Source organism: Schistocerca nitens, chromosome 6 (genome assembly GCF_023898315.1).
Source record: "Schistocerca nitens isolate TAMUIC-IGC-003100 chromosome 6, iqSchNite1.1, whole genome shotgun sequence".
NCBI classification, from domain to species: domain Eukaryota; kingdom Metazoa; phylum Arthropoda; class Insecta; order Orthoptera; family Acrididae; genus Schistocerca; species Schistocerca nitens.
The window spans coordinates 566,707,210-566,720,725 of record NC_064619.1 but is presented as its reverse complement, the minus strand read 5'-3'; positions in this window follow the sequence as shown (position 1 = coordinate 566,720,725).

Below are 13,516 nucleotides of genomic sequence, written 5' to 3'. Positions count from 1 at the left end.
GTGCGAAACATTCAACGAAACATCATCGATTTGTGCTTTCGGAGACGAAGGCCCGCTCGTGTACCCTTGATGACTGCACGACACAAAGCTTTACGCCTCGCCTGGATCCGTCAACGAGGACGATGGGCTGTTGATGACTGGAAACATGCTGCCTGGTCGAATGAGTTTCATTTCAAATTCTATCGAGCGGGTGGACGTGTACGGGTATGGAGGCAGCTTCATGAATCCATGGACCATGGATGTCAGCGGAGGACTGTTCAAGCTGGTGGAGGCTCTGTAATGGTGTGGGGTGTGTACTGTTCAAGCGATATGGGACCCCTGATGCGTCTAGATGCGACTCTGACAGGTGACACGTAAGTAAGCATCCTGTCTGATCACCTGCATCCATTCACGTCCATTGCGCTTTCAGACAGACTCGGTAAATTCAAGCAAGAGAACGCGACATCTCACACGTCCAGAATTGCTACAGAGGGGCTTCAGAAACACTCTTCTGAGCTTAAACTCTTCCGCTGGCCACCAAACTCACGTGACATGAACATTATTGAGCATATCTTGGATGCCTTGTTAAACGCTGTTCAGAGGAGAGCTCCCCCCCCCCCCCCCCCTAGTACTCTTACGGATTTATGGACAGCCCTGCAGGATTCATGGTGTCAATTCCCTTTAGTACTACTTGAGACATTAGTCGAGTCCATGCCATGTCGTGTTGTGGCACTTCTGCACGTTGGGGGGGGGGGGGTGCCTTACATGATATTAGCCTGGCGTACCAGTTTCTTTGGCTCTTCAGTGTAAATGAATTCTAAAAAAGGACTATAGAGTCTCTTTCGAAACACTTTTAAAACGATTTTAGCTGTGTGTTGATTCAGGAGGAGACCATTCTGAATAAATACAGTGATTTTGTGAACGTAATCCATGACTTTTGATTTTCATGGCCACAGTTCTAACGGAAAAGTGTCACACTGTGTACTCAATTTAAATGCACTACTGTGAACTGTTAACCTAGTTTTGAGCGGACTCTAGTATTTTTAGCCGTGCAAGATTGTCTGGATCGTTACTTCCCCCCTCCCCACCCCGAGATCGAAGTCATGGACTCGCGCCATGCTATAGAATGCCGGACATTTGCCACGCCGGACATTTGCCACACTTGCCCTTCGCCAGGTAGCGATCCCTCAGGTAAGGGACGCCCTTCCTCGTACTTCTTCTGTCTGTTTTCAAACCGCCGACCCACATCTTACTCGATACAACCAGTACGTAAGGGACCTTCTTCTTCGACATCTTGGCCAAATACAGAGCTTCTTTTCCGAAATCGAAATATTTATAACTTTTGGGAAACGAAAGCAATACCGACGATTATGTCAGTATGTAATTAGTTCTGCCAAATATAAATATAGATTCCTCTGTCTGTACGGTACCTTCCTTTCACGCTTACTGATTGCGATAGAAACAGTCACTCGCCATGGCAGCAACAAGAAAGGAACGATGTAAAGAGAATGCGAGTGTACGCTAATCATTTATTTTTGATCACTGCATTTGTGCCTACTTTAATTACTACAACTGCATGCCCAAAAGACAATAAGGAAAGAAGAAATGGGTATGTGCATGTTTGAAAAGAAGAACGACATACTTCACATTAATTTATTCTCTAAAATGCGAAATCCCTTGCGGTGAAACATTAGTTAATAATGTGTAGGGGGAAAATGTTCAAAACGTGACTGAAAATACGTTCACTAAATAGAGATAAGAACATCTATGATTGGCATGTCATCTAAAGTCGACGTACATTTTTAAAATGTTAGAAATAAGGAAATGAAGCAATACAGAACGCTATGCTTGTAACGTACGTTGTTGTTCTACATTGTTTAGCTCTGGAATTTACAGGGTCACAGAGAAAGCATCCCAGGTTTTGGAGGGAAAAGCCGTAATTTTAATGATCTGCACTACAACAGAAACAAGAAGCATAGTTTAAGGAAAAATAATGTAATGTGTATTTCAGCTCACAAGCGAAATTGAAGCAGATAGTTCATGTGACTTAGTATGGGCGGAGATAATATTCGACAACCGGAATAAATTAATAACTGGCTCCTTTTACCGACCTCCGGTCTGAGATGAAACAGTTGCTAACAGTTCAAAGAAAACTTGAGTCTCATCACAAATATGTAGCCTACTCATACAACTATAGCTGGCAGTGACTTCAATCTACCTTCCGCATGTTGACAAAAATACATTTTCAGATCCTTTTGTAGATAGAAAACAACTTCCGTAATTGTTCTAAATGCTTTTTTAAGATTATTTTCAACAATTAGTTCACGAGGCCATTCAAATTGTAAATGGTTACGAAAACACACTTGACCTCTTAGCCACAAATAATCCTGAGCATCACGACGGATACAGGGATTAAATATAGTGAACACACAGTCGTAGCGAGGCTCAATTCCGTAACGAAGAAATTCACCAAAACTAAACGCTAAATATATCTGTTTATAAAAGCAACTAAAAATTCGGTTGACGTCTTTATAAGAGACAGTCTCCAATCCTCCCTAACTACGTAAGTGAAGACCATATGTGGCTTAAGTTCAAAGAAATAGTATCAACAGCACACGAGAGATTCATACCAAATAAATTAATAAGAGACGGAACTGATCCCCCATGGTACACAAAACACGACAGAAAGCTGCTGCAGGAGCACCAAAAAAGGCAAGTATAATTTAGACGAATGCAAAATCGTCCAGATTGGTGAAGTTTCACTCAGGCTCGAAATTTGGTGCCGATTTCAATGCGAGATGCATTTAATAGTTTCCACAACGAAACTCTCTCTAGACATGTGGTGGAAAATCCAAGGCGATTCTGGTTCTATGTTAAGTAAACCAGCGGAAAGGCTCAGTAAGGGATGAGGAGGAGGAGGAGGAGGAGGAGGAGGAGGAGGGGGAGGCAAGGGACCCAACCCTTCGGAGCAGGTCAAATCGTGGAAAATGTCCGGCTTGGCAAATTTCCGGCGTGGCAGCTGTCCGCACACCATCCTATCGGCCACCTTTCACCTGCTCATTCACAAAGAGTTGTTATGTCACTTGAAAACATCGGCTCGTCTATCTGGGGTCTTGTCACTCCAGCTTCCGACTTCTAGTCGTCTTTGCTCGTAACCGCAACACGTCACATTAAACTTGCTGTCTACTTACATACTTGATCCGTTCCGATGGAATTTTGTTCTGCGTCGATGATAGACTAACGAAGAAATCGGCAACTGAGTTGTAGAAGCTTTTCTAAGTATATATCGTTAACACAATACACGCTGGACATGTCGTTTTATGTGTAAGAATTACAATATACGGTATAAAAGTGGTGTTCAGTAAGTAATGAAACACGTTTTTCTTCTGAATGTAGATTGTTTTCATTAAGGATTCCAATACATCACATTATTCCCCAATCTGTTGGCTACAAATCCCTACTTTTCAACACAATCTCCGTTCAATACGACGAACTCACGCCTAATTACTGGGACGACATGTATGCCCGTATGGTACCACCATACTGGTCGACGTCGGAGTCGTCTTGCTCCATCAGTACCCTTACCAGCATCCACCTACTGCTTCCCACGGAGTGTGTTCTTCACTGGGCTAAAAATATGGAAGCCGGAAGGTGCGCGATCCAGGCTGCAGGCTGGATGACGAAGAACAGTCCAACGAAGTTTCGTGAGTTCTTGTCGGGAGCGCAGACTTTAGCGAAACCTCGGTTGTCAGGGAGAAGGATAAGCTGGTTTTCATCTTTGTGCCAACGAACAGGCTGAAGCCGTTTCTTCAGTTTCCTGAGGTGGCACAATACACTTCAGAGTTGCTCGTTGCACTACGAGGGAGGACATCAAACATATTAATTTCTTCAGAGTCCCAAACGCGATCTACATGACTTCACCAGCTTAGAGTGCGGCTTTGAACTTTTTCTTCGGAGGAGAGGTGGTATTGTGCCAGCCCTGCATTGCCGTTTTGTTTGCGGTTCGATGTGGTGAACCCATGTTTCAACGCCTGTGACGATGTTCGGCAAAAAATTGTCACGTTCAGTCTCGTAACGCGCAAACAATTCCACACAGATGTTCCTTCGTTACTCTTTATGGTCTTTTGTTAGGCGGGCACACACTTTTGAGTAGCTTGTAAGGCGACAACATTGTTCCCACACACAAATTTTTTCCTGTACATTCAAATGAAGTGTATAAATACGTTGTGTATATTATTGTCATGTATGTATGTTTTAATAATTTACTGTGTGCAAAATAACCAATGAAAGAAAATGTAAAGAAGTGTAGTAGACGCAATGGCCTCATCAGGGAATTTTGTTATTGTCATTGTCGTACTGTCGCTGGGCGTAGGAACGCGGCGCAGTCGGGCAGCGTGTGTCAGGTGGTAACGGGAGTCGGTTAGTAGCGAGTGAGCGGGTCGCACGCAAAGAAGGAATTCTGCTGCGAGAGGACGCAAGACTTGTATAACTGCAGGTACCACGTTCGATACAGGCAGGCGTAACGTGGAGAAATAATGTGCACAGCGCAAAGCGTCAAGGTTAACCAGTATTTAAGAAGAGCGCTGGGGGCTCAAAGTTAACTGTGGTAAACAGCCTGTGTCCGCCACACCGCTATGAAGCAAGACCCGACCAGTTTATCATTTAGCAACTACCCGATAGGATCCTCTCCGTATCCATAACTAACCTAGTGCGTCATTAATGAACTGAAAGTAACTGATAAGAAGACTGAAGCTTATCGAATTGATTAATAGTTTAAATGAAAGTGAAAAAGAAAAGTTAGTTTTTTGAACTATTTTATAGCGCAACGCAATGTGACTTACAATAATCTCTACAAAAGAATGGCCCTGACTAACAATAACCTATACCTTTCATGAATCACTTACCTCACCAAAATCTTCGTTTCTCGAAGTACTGCAATACAGCGAGCGGCAATACTGCCAGCTAAATAACAGTTTCTAACTACCGAAGGCACTGTCTACTGATAGGCATAGTTAGCAAATGAAAGATTTTGATAGAGAACAGCCGGCCGGTGTGGCCGAGCGGTTCTAGGCGCTACAGTCTAGAACCGCCCGACCGCTACGGTCGCAGGTTCGAATCCTTCATCGGGCATAGATGTGTGTGATGTCCTTAGGTTAGTTAGGTTTATGTTCTAGGGGACTGATGACCTCAGAAGTTAAGTCCCATAGTGCTCAGAGCCATTTGAACCATTTGATAGAGAACAAATAATGTATTTACCTTAATAATGTTCAGAAGTCATCATATATATATATGACATACATCTTTACAAATTTCCTTTTTCTGGCGGACACACGTCCAGATCGTCCGCTTATCTCCAACTGCGCAACGCTACGCGCTGTTCACATCCAACTGCCCAACACTACACAAGCGAATATTCCAACAATGAGTCCAGCCAGCCACAGACTGCACACAGCACAGTGATTTTCATACAGAGCGCTACAAGACGTTACCAACATAAAAACCTAAACAGCCTACATACATAACTTAATTTAATTTCGAAGTCAAAAATATTAATTGATTTCACTTACATTAAGTGTAATCATAGCTAACACTTGGTTCAAGAATCATGAAAGGAGGCTGTATACATGGAAGAAGCCTGGAGATACTGACAGGTTTCAGATAGATTATATAATGGTAAGACAGAGATTTAGGAACCAGGTCTTAAATTGTAAGACATTTCCTGGGGCAGATGTGGATTCTGACCACAATCTATTGGTTATGAACTGCAGATTGAAACTGAAAAACTGCAAAAAGGTGGGAATTTAAGGAGATGGGACCTGGATAAACTGAAAGAACCAGAGGTTGTACAGAGTTTCAGGGAGAGCATAAGGGAACAATTGACAGGATTGGGGGAAAGAAATACAGTAGAAGAAGAATGGGTAGCTCTGAGGGATGAAGTTGTGAAGGCAGCAGACGATCAAGTAGGTAAAAAGACGAAGGCTAATAGAAATCCTTGGGTAACAGAAGAAATATTGAATTTAATTGATGAAAGGAGAAAATATAAAAATGAAGTAAATGAAGCAGGCAGAAAGGAATACAAACGTCTCAGAAATGAAATCGACAGGAAGTGCAAAATGGCTAAGCAGGGATGGCTAGAGGACAAATGTAACGATGTAGAGGCTTGTCTCACTAGGGGTAAGATAGATACTGCCTACAGGAAAATTAAAGAGACCTTTGGAGAGAAGAGAACCACTTGTATGAATATCAAGAGCTCAGATGGAAACCCAGTTCTAAGCAAAGAAGGGAAGGCAGAAAGGTGGAAGGAGTATATAGAGGGTTTATACAAGGGAGATGTACTTGAGGACAATATTATGGAAATGGAAGAGGATGTAGATGAAGATGAAATGGGAGATAAGATACTGCGTGAAGAGTTTGACAGAGCACTGAAAGACCTGAGTCGAAACAAGACCCCGGGAGTAGACAACATTCCATTAGAACTACTGATGGCCTCGGGAGAGCCAGTCATGACAAAACTCTACCATCTGGTGAGCACGATGTATGAGACAGGCGAAATACCCTCAGACTTCAAAAAGAATATAATAATTCCAATCGCAAAGAAAGCAGGTGTTGACAGATGTGAAAATTACCGAACTATCAGTTTAATAAGTCACAGCTGCAAAATACTAACGCGAATTCTTTACAGACGAATGGAAAAACTGGTGGAAGCCGACCTCGGGGAAGATCAGTTTGGATTCCGTAGAAATGTTGGAACACGTGAGGCAATACTGACCTTACGACTTATCTTGGAAGAAAGATTAAGAAAAGGCAAACCTACGTTTCTAGCATTTGTAGACTTAGAGAAAGCTTTTGACAATGTTGACTGGAATACTCTCTTTCAAATTCTGAAGGTGGCAGGGGTAAAATACAGGGAGCGAAAGGCTATTTACAATTTGTACAGAAACCAGATGGCAGTTATAAGAGTCGAGGGGCATGAAGGGGAAGCAGTGGTTGGGAAAGGAGTGAGACAGGGTTGTAGCCTCTCCCCGATGTTATTCAATCTGTATATTGAGCAAGCAGTAAAGGAAACAAAAGAAAAATTCGGAGTAGGTATTAAAATTCATGGAGAAGAAGTAAAAACTTTGAGGTTCGCCGATGACATTGTAATTCTGTCAGAGACAGCAAAGGACTTGGAAGAGCAGTTGAACGGAATGGACAGTGTCTTGAAAGGAGGATATAAGATGAACATCAACAAAAGCAAAACGAGGATAATGGAATGTAGTCAAATTAAGTCGGGTGATGCTGAGGGAATTAGATTAGGAAATGCGATACTTAAAGTAGTAAAGGAGTTTTGCTATTTAGGGAGTAAAATAACCGATGATGGTCGAAGTAGAGAGGATATAAAATGTAGACTGGCAATGGCAAGGAAAGCGTTTCTCAAGAAGAGAAATTTGTTAACATCGAGTATAGATTTAGGTGTCAGGAAGTCGTTTCTGAAAGTATTTGTATGGAGTGTAGCCATGTATGGAAGTGAGACATGGACGATAACTAGTTTGGACAAGAAGAGAATAGAAGCTTTCGAAATGTGGTGCTACAGAAGAATGCTGAAGATAAGGTGGGTAGATCATGTAACTAATGAGGAGGTATTGCATAGGATTGGGGAGAAGAGAAGTTTGTGGCACAACTTGACCAGAAGAAGGGATCGGTTGGTAGGACATGTTTTGAGGCATCAAGGGATCACAAATTTAGCATTGGAGGGCAGCTTGGAGGGTAAAAATCGTAGAGGGAGACCAAGAGATGAATACACTAAGCAGATTCAGAAGGATGTGGGCTGTATTAGGTACTGTGAGATGAAGAAGCTTGCACAGGATAGAGTAGCATGGAGAGCTGCATCAAACCAGTCTCAGGACTGAAGACCACAACAACAACAACATGAAGTTAGCTGTCTACCATGCATTCACAGTATTTTCCAAACAGAGTCAAAATTAATTCATCATTTCGAACCAAAATTTCACTACCTAGTTTCTGTATTATTTTGCACATTTTTTATTTCTGTCGATCGTTACTGCACGAAGTAAATGCCACAATAACGATCAAATTGTGACAGCACCTGACTTCTTCCGGGTAATACTTTCACTTCGGATCCGATGCCTTATTCCAGTTTAATATCAAACCATTAGCAACCATGTACTTCTTTAATTATTATCCGACCCGGAGATGAAGAAAGGGACGTGTGTGTGTTATAACCTCAACTGGTAGACGAGTATAGCAGTACTGGCAACAGACGTCCAGTTGTGCAGCGAGGTGTTTGTGATCTGTCGCTCACGTGGAATGAGCATGTAAGCACGTTCCAGCACTGCAGGAGTCACTGCAGCGTACTGCCGGCGGGCATGTGGGCGATCGGACAAGTTAGAGCGACCTTGTTGCGATGATGACAGACGTCTCGCCTAAAGTCTCACTGTGATTTTGTTCCCTGCCAGGCCTCTGTACTCATTCTTGAAGTGCCTGTGAATATATGCAATGCTCTGGTTTTCCGCCAAAAGAAACTCAGCTTGGAACATACGTTTGTTACAAACACTATTTTGAATTCTACGTAAAGCGCCGCAACATATCGGAACTTCACGAAACAGAGGGGATCAAATGGGACTATTTCACGATGTCCCACAATTAATTCCGCATTTTTTCAACCGAAATTTGCCGAGAAAAAGATGTGTTGCATTACTGATTGAACAACACCCGTACAAGACACTGTTGGGACCGTGGGATGTTTGTCTCGGACACACTATTTATACATGGTGTTTCAAATTCCTTGCGTCAGACGTGTAGGGGTGACAGATCATGTCATGGGGAAAACTGCTGTTAAAGAGAAAACGTTCGCTGACGGTAACTGGCGAAGCTAAGTGCGTTTTAGAACTTATTGTACCCCTGGCAGGTGGCTGATTCTGCTACGTTCCTATACAGTGTGTGTTGCCTATAATCTAGTTATTATTGCACGTGAAAGGGGTTAGGCCTAGTTTTTAAAATACTTTCCTTCGCTTAGAGACTCTGACTCTTAAGTTTCTGATGTTGAAAATCACTCTGTCAATATTTACTGGTGTAGATGGTATGCAGATTCTGCGCATCTGCATAGTAGGCCTTGCAAGTCTTGTGAAATTAATAGGCCTTTTCAAGTCTCGTGAAACCTCGTAGTCGCAAGACCGGCTAATTCAGTAAAAAGGCGCATAGCGTCGCGAAGAAATGGGCAGCGAACATTTTGTCTCTGAAATTGTTCCCTAACGACGATCTATCAACCCGAGACATCTAATGCAAAGAATTTGAAGCAAACTGTATACAGGATGAGTCACTTACCCCTACCGATGTTGTTTCATGCAACCAGTACTGCTTCTGTATTAGGAACGGTACCCAGGCAGCCGACCCTCTCACATCTTTGGACAACTGTTAGCATATGGAATGGTACCGTGGAAAATACAAGCGAGCATTAGCCATAAGTTGCACGGTATTTTTGAGCCAAGATATACGTTACTACGGCCACACATAACAAAATGTCTCCAGTCTTTCTTTATGCAATTAGCGGTGCAGTCTTATAGGTTCTGGAAGGGTCCGTAAGTTTATTCCATTTATAGTACCTAATCTGTCATAAATGGTTCAGAAATGTTGCCTTATGAAGTGTGTTTCACCACTTGAAACAACGGGATTAACAGGAGATATAAAAATGGGAAACATAGAAGTAAAAAATTTGCGGTACGTAACCCAGTGAAAAGATTAATATGTGACTCGCCACGGTGACGTGATAAAGTACACTACTGGCCATTAAAATTGCTACACCACGAAGATGACGTGCTACAGACGCGAAATTTAACCGACAGGAAGAAGATGCTGTGATATGCAAATGATTAGATTTTCAGAGCATTCACACAGGTTGGCGCCAGTGGCGACACCTACAATGTGCTGACATGAAGAAAGTTTCCAACCGATTTCTCATACACAAACAGCAGTTGACAGGCGTTGCCTGGTGAAACGTTGTTGTGATGACTCGTGTAAGGAGGAGAAATGCGTACCATCACGTTTCCGAGTTTGATAAAGGTCGGATTGTAGCCTATCGCGATTGCGGTTTATCTTATCGCGACATTGCTGCTCGCGTTGATCGAGATCCAATGGCTGTTAGCAGAATATGGAATCGATGGTTCAGGAGGGTAATACGGAACGCCGTGCTGGATCCCAACGGCCTCGTATCACTAGCAGTCGAGATGACAGGCATCTTATCCGCATGGCTGTAACGGATCGTACAGCCACGTCTCGATCCCTGAGTCAACAGATGTGGATGTTTGCAAGATAATAACCATCTGCACGAACAGTTCGACGACGTTTGCAGCAGCATGGACTAACAGCTCGGAGATCATGGTTGCGGTTACCCTTGACGCTGCATCACAGACGGGAGCGCCTGCGATGGTGTACTCAACGACGAACCTGGGTGCACGAATGGCAAAACATCATTTTTTCGGATGAATCCAGGTTCTGTTTACAGCATCATGATGGTCGCATCCGTGTTTGGAGACATCGTGGTGAACGCACATTGGAAGCGTGTATTCGTCATCGCTATACTGGCGTATCACCCGGCGGGATAGTATGGGATGCAATTGGTTACACGTCTCGGTCACCTCTTGTTCACATTGACGGCACTTTGAACAGTGGACGTTACATTTCAGATGTGTTACGACCGGTGGCTCTACCCTTCATTCGATCCCTGCGAAACCCTACATTTCAGCAGGATAATGCCCGACCGCATGTTGCAGGTCCTGTACTGGCCTTTCTGGATACAGAAAATGTTCGACTGCTGCCCTGGCCAGAACATTCTCTAGATCACCAACTGGAAACGTCTGGTCAATGGTGGCCGAGCAACTGGCTCGTCACAATACGCCAGTCACTACTCTTGATGAACTGTGGTATCGTGTTGAAGCTGCATGGGTAGCTGTACCTGTACACGCCATCCAAGCTCTGTTTGACTCAATGCCCAGGCGTATCAAGGCCGTTATTACGGCCAGAGGTGGTTGTTCTGGGTACTGATTTCTCAGGATCTATGCACCCAAATTGCGTGAAAATGTAATCACATGTCAGTTCTAGTACAATATATTTGTCCAATGAATACCCGTTTATCGTCTGCATTTCTTCTCGGTGTAGTAATTTTAATGGCCAGTAGTGTAGTTTCAGAAATAGAAGTTGTACAACAGGTCTAAGATGTCTTCGTATACTTTACCAGTTACAATGCAACTTATTGACAATGTGCTTCACGTCTCCCTATGGAACTGGCCAACACTATTGCTCCGTCGTGTGGTGTTGTATAAAACGACATCAACCTGCATATCGACAAGCGTTGTGGATTTAGGTATCTACACATCGGGGCTCGACTGATTGGCAGAAAATAGACATAGGCAGATGACAACTCCGTATTACTGTGGGGCAGCGTGTCTGAATACTAAAACACTGCAGCTCGACCGCACCAGGAGGCGCGTCGGTTTGCGAGCGGCGTGGGCGACTCCAGCAGCGAAGCCTTTGGCGGGCCTGCCGGCGGGCTTATCAATGCCCTGTCGGTGGGCGATCGCTCGATACGCGGCCGCTCATCACTTATTAATGGCGGCGCGTGTTTTGTTGGGGCCCGGTTGCGTGCGGCCGGAAGTAAGGACAGATTAGCGACGTGTCGCGTGCGCCACATCCATAATGTACACTCGCCCTGCGCCCCGGACGCTTCCTACAACAAATATATTTTTTTGTTTGTTTGTTCGCGTCGATGGGAAAAAGAACCAAAAATTATCTGGTCTGAACGCTGCGCTCTGTGGCTTTTTAAATAAAACAGGGGTCGTAGGGATTCGCTGGTCCGCTTGTGCGAATGCGCACGTGTGCTCCCCTTTCTGGAATTAAAAGTTGCGCCCCAGTCGGAACTGAAATACTCGTATTTTCTTTTCAAATGTGTCTGCTGGTACTAGCTTAGTAAAGTCGTTCTGCAAAAGGAAAATAACAAACAGTAAAATCTCTGTAGTATCTGATTACAAAAGTGACAGTGAACATCTTGAGCACACTACATCAGACAAAGTATTTAGAGGTAGTACTAAGAAGCGATATGAATTAGCACAATCACATAAAATAAGTACACAGCTTGACTGTTGCTAAGGAACACAGTCTTCGTTGTACCGGAACAATGGTTCAAATGGCTCTAAGCAGTATGGGACTTAACATCTGAAGTCATCAGTCCCCTAGACTTAGAATTACTTAAACCTAACAAACCTATGGACATCACACACATCCACGCCCAAGGCAGGATTCGAATCTGCGACCGTAGCGGTCGCTGGGTTCCGGACTGAAGCGCCTAGAACCCCTCGGCCACAGCGGCCGGTTTCTGAGGCACAGTTTAATTGGACTCATATCTTCATTCACAGGAAGAATCACAGGTAGTCATGGATGATATGAAACACAGTACTTATGCAAAAGAAGTGGAGTGATATGTTTATAACGAAAATAGTACAGATTTCATCACATTGTGAAAGCATTATAACAGACATAAATAATGTTCATGTTTGACACAGGTCAGATTCCTAACATAAAGTACATCGGACTCTCAGTAAGGTATATGTCCTCCTCGGACGCTTACGCACATTTCGTACCTGCTCTTCGTATTGGCTAGCAAGCTGCTGTGGAATCCCTGTGGATATTGTCTCTCTCCTCTCCGAATGTGATTTTCAGTTCTTGCACGCTAGGAGGACGGGGTGCTCCTTGACAAACACGTCTGCCAAGGGTATCCCAGCTATGCTCTACAGGGCTCAGCTCCGGGTAGTACTTGGGCCCTTCCACACGTTCGGTATCTTTACTTTCGAGGCTGCCCTACACCTCAGAGTCCTGAGTGGGTGGTCATTTCCGTCCATAAACAGAAATTCTGGACCTCCGCACCACTAAATAAACGGACATGATCCAGAATAATCTCCCTGTAGTACCGTGGTGCTGTAGCGGTATCTCACGCAAAGAATGCAGTTCTGTATGGCTACTGAGCATAATGCCTGCCCACACCCCAACGCCTGAGCCATATCGGTGAAGTTAATGAACATAATGTGGTGTGTAACGTGTTCTCCTCTCTTTCCACACTAACTGGTGGCCAGATTCACTTCGCACAGTGAAGCGGGATTCGTCGGACACCACTCTGGACCGCTTTTGTCGACCCCGACCAACATCCTCGCTGTGTCAACAAACTCTTTCTCGACGTTGTTGTGGTAGTATTGAGACGCAGTTAACAGGCTTACGAGCATACAAATCAGCCTAGAAAACAGGGCTATCCAGAATGCAGACATGTTGCCCTACCACACGGAATGTTATGCTAATCGATTCCATACCACAATAACCTTAGTCAAATATCGTCAAATGCATGCAGGGCGTTCGTACACAGGCTTCGCTGAAGTTAAAACGTCCGCCCTCTACATTATATTTTACTATAATTGGTCGGATGCTCCGTAGCAATTGGTAGTTGTTCGTTAGCAAGTGTCAGTTATTCCTTAACAACTGTGAATAGTGTATTAGG